Source organism: Cebus imitator, unplaced genomic scaffold (assembly GCF_001604975.1).
Source record: "Cebus imitator isolate Cc_AM_T3 unplaced genomic scaffold, Cebus_imitator-1.0 Scaffold543, whole genome shotgun sequence".
Classification (NCBI taxonomy): Eukaryota; Metazoa; Chordata; class Mammalia; order Primates; family Cebidae; genus Cebus; species Cebus imitator.
The window spans coordinates 27780-37858 of record NW_016107858.1 but is presented as its reverse complement, the minus strand read 5'-3'; the positions used below and the strand labels follow the sequence as shown (position 1 = coordinate 37858).

General features: G+C 46.7%; 1 non-coding gene across 1 annotated transcript; it reads right to left on the bottom strand.

Annotated features, from left to right (window-relative positions):
• Nucleotides 1-5437: 5437 nt before the first annotated feature.
• LOC119468974 lies at nucleotides 5438-5601 on the bottom strand. The gene has a single exon (XR_005197796.1). It is a non-coding gene; the product is annotated as a U1 spliceosomal RNA (small nuclear RNA).
• Nucleotides 5602-10079: the final 4478 nt, after the last annotated feature.

The window sequence follows — 10079 nt, the reverse complement described above, 5'->3', positions numbered from 1 at the left end:
TTTCAACATGCAGTGTCTCAAAAAAATTTATTTCTAAGACAACAGCTATATAGAAGATTCTGGAGGATATGCATCATCAAAAGAAAGAGGTGAGTGAAGAACGATCCCCCTGAAACCCATGAAGCAGGGGATCTAACAAAAGAGAGAGGCAATGGAAAGCCCAAGACGATACAGCAGAGAGAAATATTATAACAGCTGTGGGATGAGCCTGAAGAGCAAGTCTTCCAGAATGGAGTAGGTAGGAAAGTGCAGGAAAAAGTTCTTGAACAAACATATAAGCAAGCAAACCAACCAGAACGATTGTGTGTTGCTGTGTGTTGAGGGGAGATTTACAGAACTGGGGAGAAATTGGCTAGGATTATGTTATAAATATATGGACAACTAGCCAAATGGAAAAATATGATGATCGCCAGGGTAAGTACTGTACAAAAAAAGTCACAGTCACTTTAAATAATGTGACTCTTCTGTTAATGAAATTTAAAATGTTTGTAATTATATAAATGATATATTAAAATATATTGATGCAACATTACTCATTAATATATAATACAATATATAACTAATGTAGTATATTAATAATGGAATCATTGATCTCTTCAAAATTATGATACAAATATATTGGTGTATTAGATTTCTCTGGAGAAACAGTACAGAGAGAAAGAGACAGAGAAAAAGAGAAAAATATTTAATTTTTTTCTTTTGAGATGGAGTTTCGCTCTGTTGCACAGGCTGGAGTGCAGTGGCAGGATCTCGGCTCATTGCAACCTCTGCCTCCTGAGTAGCTGGGACTATGGGCATGTGCCACCATGCCTGGCTAATTTTTTTTTTGCATTTTTAGTAGAGACGAGGTTTTGTCATGTTAGCCAGGATGGTATCGATCTCCTGATCTTGTGATATACTTGCCTAGGCCTTCCAGAGTGTTGTGATTACAGGTGTGAGCCACCACGCCCGGCCAGATTGATTGATTTTAAGGACTTGGCTCACATGATTGAGGAGGCTGGCAAATCCAGAATCTGCAGAGTAGACCAGCCGGCTGAAGACTTGGGAAAAGCTGATATTGCAGCTTGAGTCTGAAGGCAGTTTGGAGGCCAAATATCCTCTTCCATTTTTCTCTTATGATCTTCAACTGAATGGATGAGGCCCAGCCACATTATTGAGAGTACTTTGCTTTCAGTCTACTGATTGATTGATTGAAATGGAGTTGTGCTCTTGTTGCCTAGGCTGGAGTGCAGTGGCGTGATCTCGGCTCACTGCAAGTTCCGTTTCCCAGGTTCTAGCAATTCTTCTGCCTCAGTCTCCCAAGTAGCTGGGACTATGGGTGCCTGCCACCACGCCCTGCTAATTTTTGTATTTTTAGTAGAGACGGGGTTTCACCATCTTGGCCAGACTGGTCTTGAACTCCTGATCTCGTGATCTGTCCACTTTGACCTCCCAAAGTGCTGGGATTACAGGCTTGAGCCACTGCACCCAGCCTGAGGTTAACATTTAAATCAGTAGACTGAGCCAGGCCTAAACTCTCCAGGGACAAGTTGTGATTATATGTTAGTGACCTGCCCTGTGTCTTCAGCCTGAGGTTAAGTTTGAGTTAACAGCTGGTGAAAATAGCCCGGTTTGTCTGAGGTTTTTAATATAAAGTTACAAAGTGAGTAATTACTTTGTTATAAAAGTAATAAAGCCATGCTTCTTGTAAGAAAAAAAAAAAAAAAAATGACCGGAACAGCCAGGTTAGTATTTTTTCTTCCTTTGGGAAATGGGAGCTTAAGTAGAGATGTGAATTTTCCTACTTCATTTGCTTTTCTGTAATCCCTTGATATTCCCTTATTCCTCCCATATGCCCCAATCCCTCTAGGAGAAAAAAAAACTAGAGAGCTGCAGGACAAGTCCTGCTGCCACCTTCCTATGGCCGTTCTCAAGTCCTTGCAATCTGGTCACTCTGAAGGGCATTGTAGACTCTTGAGGAATGTCTCTTTATGTTGCCACCTGTTTTGACTAAATGTTTGTGTCCATCTGACTCAGATTCATTCGTTGGAGCTCTAATACCCAAGGTGATGGTATTAGGAGGTAGGGCTTTTGGGAAGTAAATAGTTTTAGATAAGGTCATCGGGGTGGAGCCCCATGATGGGATTAGTACACTTACAAGGCGAGGAAGAGATACCAGAGCTTCCTCTCTCTGCCTTGAGAGGATACGGTGAGAAATTGCTATCTAGGCTGGGCACGGTGGCTCACGCCTGTAATCCAAGCACTTTGGGAGGCCGAGGTGGGTGGATCACCTGAGGTCAGGAGTTTGAGACCAGCCTGGCCAACATGGTGAAACGCCATCTTTAAAAAAAAAAAAAAGAAATTGCTATCTAGAAGCCAGGAAAAGGGCTCTCACCAGGAACCAAACCTGCTGGCACCTTAATCTTGGACATCCCAGCTTCCAGAACTGTGAGAAATAAGTATTTAAGCCACCCAGTAGATGGCATTTTGTTACAGAAGCCTGCGGTAACGAAGACATCCAAACCTCTGAAGGAATCAAAATAAGACTTGTACCTTAGCTCTAGGTATATCTGTTTGAGAATCTATCCTCTATTCCTATTTTCTTAGCTTTAAAGAAAATGTGGGGGTGCTATAGCAATAGGTGTAGGGACCACTGCAGCAGAAGTTTGCAGAGCAGGAGACTGGACTCAACTCCGATTTCTGTTTCTTATGATGTTTTCTTTAGCTACTTGCCTCCCAGCTCACCAGATGGTGTTTCATAGCAAGTACCATGTGCCAGCATCGACCAAACAATTCCACAAGAGCGGTAGAACAGCCGGTATTAGTGAGTTCCAACAATAAAGACCCAGAAATTGACGCTTCACCACAAATGAAGACTGGGATTTTCTTGTTTTCAATTATTGGGAGTTTTAGATTTCCAGGAATGTGCAGTTGTAAAAACCCAGCTTCAGGGAGTGATAAAATATGTGCAGTGGCTCTGGGGTAAGCTCTGAAGCCCCAGGCACAGGCTCTATTGAAAAATGACTTTTGCTGAAATATTCCTCTTTTTAGGAACTTCCATGGATCTTGAGTTTTTGCGCAGCATATTTTGGCATCTGATTTAAAGCTAGTAGAGGTCTGGAGGATTCCCAGGATTAAAGTCTTTCAACAAAAAGCCTGAATCTTGCCGGAGTAAAAGGTATTGTCCATGAGTGGGCTTGGACCACCAACCTTTCAGCCAACAGCCAAACACATTAACCATTTGCACCACAGAGGCATGAGTTGTTCACATTTTAAACTCATTTGCTGATCCCAGAGCCAACCTGGCACCCAGCAGGCGCCCAATAAATGCTCGGTGAAGGAAGGCATTCCACCACAGGGTTTTAGGAGAACCAAGAATTCCTGTGTGGACATTGAGCATTAGTCCTGCTAGGAAGTCTGGAATATGGAGACCTGAACTGTTTCTGAAAGGCAGCTGTTCTTGTATTCCCAGAGCTGGTTTAGAATTCAGCAAACGTCCCTGCGTGGTGGATCCCACTTCTGGAGACCTGAGGATGGTGAGGTGGGGGGCACCGTGGGTTCTGGTGCTTCCCATGCTGATGTCCACCGGCCCAGGCCCAAAGGAAATGGCTGTGAGCAGCCACATGGGAAGATGGTTACAAATACCAGGTAGGGCCTGTGACAGTTGCAGAAATGAGGCCTTGTAATAGTTATGAGTATTTCTTCATCATTTTGGGATGCATACACGAGTATATATTCACCAATATTTTTTGTTTTTTTTTCTACAAAGCTACTGCAAATCAATTTTTTTCTACCAATATTTTTCTTGAGAATTCTCCTGTTCCATCATCCTAGCTAGCACGTTTGTTAATAATTAACTTTTAAAAATCTCAGTATTTAGATTACAGAATAACAGTATGGAATGTGATCTGAGTAAAAACGGAGTGAACGTCATTCAAAGACTAGTAAAAGCCTTTATCATGTTGGGGAAATGGTTGGCATATTTTCATTGAATGAGAACAAGTATGATTTTCCTATTGTCTTTATTTGAACTTTAATATGGTTTTACAAGGAGGAAAAAGGAGAAAGAAGAGGAAAAGGAGGAGGAGGAGGAAGGTGTACATTGATGCCACGTTAAGAAGTGACCTGTGGTGGATTTGTAATGTGTCAATTTTACTAATTCCCAGAATTGGCATCTTTATTTAGATAGCTCTGGGTTAGCCTGGGCTACACAGGAGACACTTAGAAGATAGAATTGAAGCGACTGTTATACTCTTTTGTACACCGGGAAGGGAAGGTCAGTCCACTGGGCGTTGTAATAGCTCAGGCATGATCTTCAGCTTCCCTCACCCTGGGTGTCTTGCTACTTGATCCGACACTAAGATTAGAAGTTGGATTCCAGCTGGGTTTTGTTATATACAATCTGGTTTAAGTTCCAATATTATTAGGAAAGCTTTAAGGTGCTTCAGGAAAACACTTTTTAAAAAATCAAATCTGGTAAATATCAAAAGCATAACCCAGTGAGCCATGAATCAAACCCTTTAAAGCAGGGTTGTCTATCTTTTGGCTTCCTTGGGCCACATTGGAAAACAAAGACAATTGTCTTGGGCCCAATGTAATACACCTTAACCGCAATTGAACTAATGTGTCTGTAAAGCCTGTAAACCAAATGTGTCTGTAAAACCTGTAAACAGGCCAGGCGCGGTAATCCCAACATTTTCGGAGGCTGAGGTGGGTGGATCATTTGAGGTCAGGAGTTCAAGACCAGCCTGGCCAACATGGTGAAACCCCATCTCTACTAAAAATACAAAAAATTAACCGGGCATGGTGGCCTGCCCCTATAATCCCAGTTACCCGGAAGGCTGAGTTATTCTCTGGCTGAGGCGAAATAGCTTGAACGTAGGAGGCGGAGGTTTCAGTGAGCCAAGTTCACAGCATGCACTGCAGTGGACTGTTTAAAGGGGGCTGTTAATAAATGTCCTCCGGGTGGATCACGAGGTCAAGAGATCGAGACCATCCTGGTCAACATGGTGAAACCCCGTCTCTACTAAAACTACAAAAAATTAGCTGGGCATGGTGGTGCGTGCCTGTAATCCCAGGTACTCAGGAGGCTGAGGCAGGAGAATTGCCAGAACCCAGGAGGCGGAGGTTGCGGTGAGCCAAGATGGCGCCATTGCACTCCAGCCTGGGTAACAAGAGCGAAACTCCGTCTCAAAAAAATAAATAAATAAATAAATAAATGCCCACAACTGGCTTCCATCTAGGAAAGAGAAAGCTTAGTTTCTCCTCTACTAGCATTGACTTTGCCATATTGCCCTCAAACCCCTGAACTTGAGCGATGATAACATGGGGGCCTTCTCTAGCATACTGCTGGGATTACACACTTCATGACCACTGTCTAACAAAGTCCTTTGTTCCCAGGAAGCTATCGTATCAAACGCTCATGAAGCCAATTAACTATTTTTGAAACCTCGAAAACCAGGGGAAAGCGCGAACGCAGTCCCCCACTACCACAAATTATGCAGTCGAGTTTCCCACATTTGGAGAAATCGCAGGGGTCAGCACATCCGGAGTGCAATGGATAAGCCTCGCCCTGGGAAAACCACCTTCGTGATCATGGTATCTCCCCTGCCAGGTAAGTATGAGTTCATTCGCCTCCGCCCCGGCACAGCCTCATACGCCTCACCCTTTACACGCACGGTCACTTGCCGCGGGCACCGCGTCCCCAGCCCTCCTAGCCCGGACACACAGCCGGGACTCTCGGTCCCACCAGCGGTCGGGGACTCGCTCCCACGGCGGGGAACTCCTTCGTCGGGAAGCAGCAGGTGGCCAAGCAGCAGCCCCTGCGCCGCCTCATCTGCATAGAAGTCGCCCTCTCCGTGATGTCACCGGCAGCGCTTTCCCAGTCCCCGTCCGCCACTGAGCCGACCAACCCGCTGCCGGAGCCGGCGGGGAAGTGACGTCGGCCTCTCCCTCCTTTCCCTCCTGTCCCCGCCCCTTGTCTCCCACCAAGAAGCGGTAATCTGTGTCCTGTGGAGATCGCGTTTGGCGGCCAGCTGGAAGACCGTGCACCCTTCTTCAAATAATGGCTTTCAAAGGGCAGAGTAGAACGTTTAGGATTACAAAGGAAACCAATTTCTTTCAAACCTGGTTATCTTTGTGATGTGGCACTACGTGTATAACTGTTAAATGCATTAAAGAGGCCGGGCGCGGTGTCTTGCTTGTAATTTTAGCAGTTTGGGAGGCCGAGGCGGGCGGATCACGTGGTCAGGAGTTCGAGACCAGCCTGGCCAACATAGAGAAACCCCGTCTCTACTAAAAATACAAAAATTAGCAGGGCGTGGTGGGGCGTGGCTGTAATCCCAGCTACTAGAGAGGCTGAGGTAGGAGAATCGCTTGAACCCGGGAGGTGGAGGTTGCAGTGAGCTGGGATCGTGCCATTGCACTCCAGCCTGGGGGACAGACTGAGAGTCCGTCTCAAAAAAATAAAAACGCTTTAAAGGCCACTGCACTCCAGTCTGGGTGACAAAAGGTGACACTGTCTCAAAAAAAACCAAAAACACTCCCCCCCTCCCCTCAAAAGCATTGAACATCAAGGCTGGCAGGGATGTCTGTTCTCTTCTTGAAAGTTCAATGTCATTTTTCAATACTTTAATTCACGGTGGTTTCAATCTATTCTTATGGAAAGTGTTTTTGAATTATTGTACTGATATTTTCTTTTTTTTTTTTTTGAGACGGAGTTTCGCTCTTGTTACCCAGGCTGGAGTGCAATGGCGCGATCTCGGCTCACCGCAACCTCCGCCTCCCGGGTTCAGGCAATTCTCCTGCCTCAGCCTCCTGAGTAGCTGGGATTACAGGCACGTGCCACCATGCCCAGCTTATTTTTTGTATTTTTTTTTAGTAGAGACGGGGTTTCACCACGTTGACCAGGATGGTCTCGATCTCTTGACCTCGTGATCCGCCCGCCTCGGCCTCCCAAAGTGCTGGGATTACAGGTGTGAGCCGCCGCGCCCGGCCTGTACTGATATTTTCTATCCTCTTTCTGAAATGCATGGTAATCGTGTTTGGACCTTGGACTTTTCTTTTTTTTCTCTTTTCTTTTCTTTCTCTTTCTTTCTTTCTTGCTTTCTTGCTTTCTTTCTTTCTTTTTCTTTCTTTCTTTCTTCTTTCTATTCTCTCTCTCCTCTCTCTCTCTCTCTCTTTCTTCTTTCTTTCTTTCTTCTCAGAGTCTTGCTCTGTCACCCAGGCTGGAGTGCAGTGGCACAATCTCTGCTCACTGCAACCTCCGTCTCCTGGGTTTAAGCAATTCTCCTACCTCGGCCTCCCAAGTAGCTGGGATTACAGGCACCTGCCACCATGCCCAGCTAATTTTTGCATTTTTGGTAGACACTGGGTTTCACCACATTGCCCAGACTGGTCTCAAACTCCTGACCTCAGGTGATCTGCCCGCCTCAGCTTCTCAAAGTGCTGGGATTACAGGCTTGAGCCACCAGGCCCAGCCAAGTGCTCCTTTCTTGTAAGCAGCTCTGGTTTCATATTTTCACTATCTCTGACACTATTAACTGTCCATTTTAAAAATTTTCTTCTGTACACAAAAAAGTTTGTTTCAATAGTGAAGTACGGGCCAGGCGTGGTGGCTTACACCTGTAATCCCAGCACCTTGGGAGGCCAAGGTGGACGGATCACCTGTAATCCCAGCTACTGGGGAGGCTGTAGCAGTTTGAGATGAGTCGGGAGTTCAAGATCAGCCTGACATGGAGAAACCCCATCTCTACTAAAAATACAAGAATTAGCCCAGCCTGGTGGCACATGCCTGTAATTCCAGCTACTCAGGAGNGGCAAGGCCTTTGAAACATTAATTTTGTGAGTAAAAGCTGGCCTACTCTGGGAGGCCGAGGCGGGCGGATCACGGGGTCAGGAGTTCAAGACCAGACTGGCCAACATGGTGGAACGCTGTCTCTACCAAAAAATACAAAAATTAGCTGGGCATGGTGGCTCGTGCCTGTAATTCCAGCTGCTCAAAAGGCTGAGGCAGGAGAATTGCTTGAACTGGGACCCGGGAGGCGGAGTTTGCAGTGAGCCGAGTTGGCTCCACTGCACTCCAGCCTGGGCTACAGAGCGAGATTCCATCAAAAAACAACAACAAAAAAAGAAAAACGGACTAATATTACTAAGAAACTGTAAAAACTTGGTGAATGGTTTGTTACCTAGTGGATTCCAAAGGAAGGGCAAGAAAAAAAAAGAAAAAAACTTGATTCACGGGATGAAAAACCAATTAAGGAATTACTGAGGGAAGCTCAAAAGGCTTTTGTAAGAAGAAAGAAAAGAGCAACTGGGCAAGGGAGAAAGAAAAAGTAAGAAAGGAAATCAGAAAGGTAAAGGAGAGGAAACGGCAAACATAGAGGTCCAGAGAGAGACAGAGAGAGAAAGATGAAGCCGCTGACCCTGAAGGCGGGGGAGAGCCAGGCACAGCCGTGTGCGGAGCTGCTGGGCTCAGCGGCCGGGACAGTGCGGGACTGCGCAGGCGCGCTGGCGCCCGGAGAGTCGGAGCTGCGCATCTCTGCAGACGGACAGCGGGGAGCCAGGGCGCAGCACACCGCTCAGCTGGTGCCCAAAGGGAGAAAGGGAAAGAAACAGCGTGAGGGAAAAAGGAAACAGGGTGACAGAGAGAAATAGAGGAAGAAAATGAGCAAAAGACAGGCCGGAAAAGACAGATTAAAGAGAGACACCGAGGTCAGACTGCGGAGAAAAATAATGTAAAAGGAACAAAGAGGACAAGAGGAAGTGAGAGGATGTGGAGAGGCGGGCATAGCTGGGGAAGGTTCTAGAGGTTCAGGCAACAAGGAGGTGCAGGGAAGGGGTGCAGTGTGGCCACTGAGGAGGGACAGGGCCCCGGGGTTGGGGGTGCAAGTGAGAAAGGGATATGGAGGAGAGTTTAGGATCAGGCTGCTCGAGGAGCAGTGGGTTGGCTACAGCAAAGACGAGATGCTGTTCGTCAGGAGGCGGTGGAAAGGATTCAGATTATGGAAGGGTAAACGGATGAGATGACCATTAGGTTTTGTTGTTGCTTTACCGAGAGGCTGTACGTCCAATAGGGGCAGCTGTCAGTAAGGCTGCAGAAGGGCTGGGGGGATACAGAGGGAAGATCAAAACTAGGGTTGTAAACTCAAATGACTACAGGGCCAGCAACTGACGAAAAGGGGGGTGCAGGGCTGGGAGGGGGCTGCGGCTAACTGAAGAGGGCACGCCCTGTCCAAGGGGCTGCGGCTGCTCAGCTGTTCGGACAGTGTCGGTCCTATGTTGCAGATTGTTTTGTCAGAGGCCAGAATTGTGACTTTTTATGTGAAATAAGATTTTTAAATGCTGGTGCTCAGTCAATAAAAGTAAAAACCCAGTACAGGTGAAAGAGGATGCCAATTTGCAATCTATGAAGTAGAGAGAGCTCGTGCTGGGGAGAAGTCCGCCAAGATGTGTCCCTGTGGGATGTATGAAAGTTCTGTTTCCCAGAGCCTGGCTGGGCTGGGGGAAGATCCTTGCAGCTAAGAAGGAGGAAAAGCCACTGAGTCCCTCCCACAGTGGGACAAACCAGAGACGCTTTGCAGTTGCTGGGTCACCAGCAGGGGTGGCCAGTGGAATACAGAAAGTGCAGTTCTCAGCCTGCCAGGGAGTTGGATGGTGACTTGGAAGCAAGAGCCAGGGATGCCTTTGTTAATGAGAGTGCCATCAGGGAAGGTGCTACAGGCTGGCAGCTCTTCAAACAAGTAGCTCTTGGCCCAAGGCCAGACCCAGCCGGGCTCAGCCAAAGGCACCCTGGGAGGCCAGCTGCTCAGTCCCTTGCCTCCCCAAGTTCCTCCTGGGGAGGTGCCTAACCTAAATCCAGCCAGTTTCTTATGGAAAGGCGGGGGGGAGGGAAAAAAAAGAAAGGAGAGGAGAACAATAAGGCATCAAACCATAACTGTTTAGATATCATAGAATATCAAACTAAAGTTAGACCAGACCTTAGAGTAACTCCACGACATGATGGGATAAGGCTGTTTGTGGATGGGTCGTCCCGTGTAATAAGTGGTAAGACTCAATGGCTATGCTGTCACTGATGGAAACAAAGAATGCTTATGTGAAAA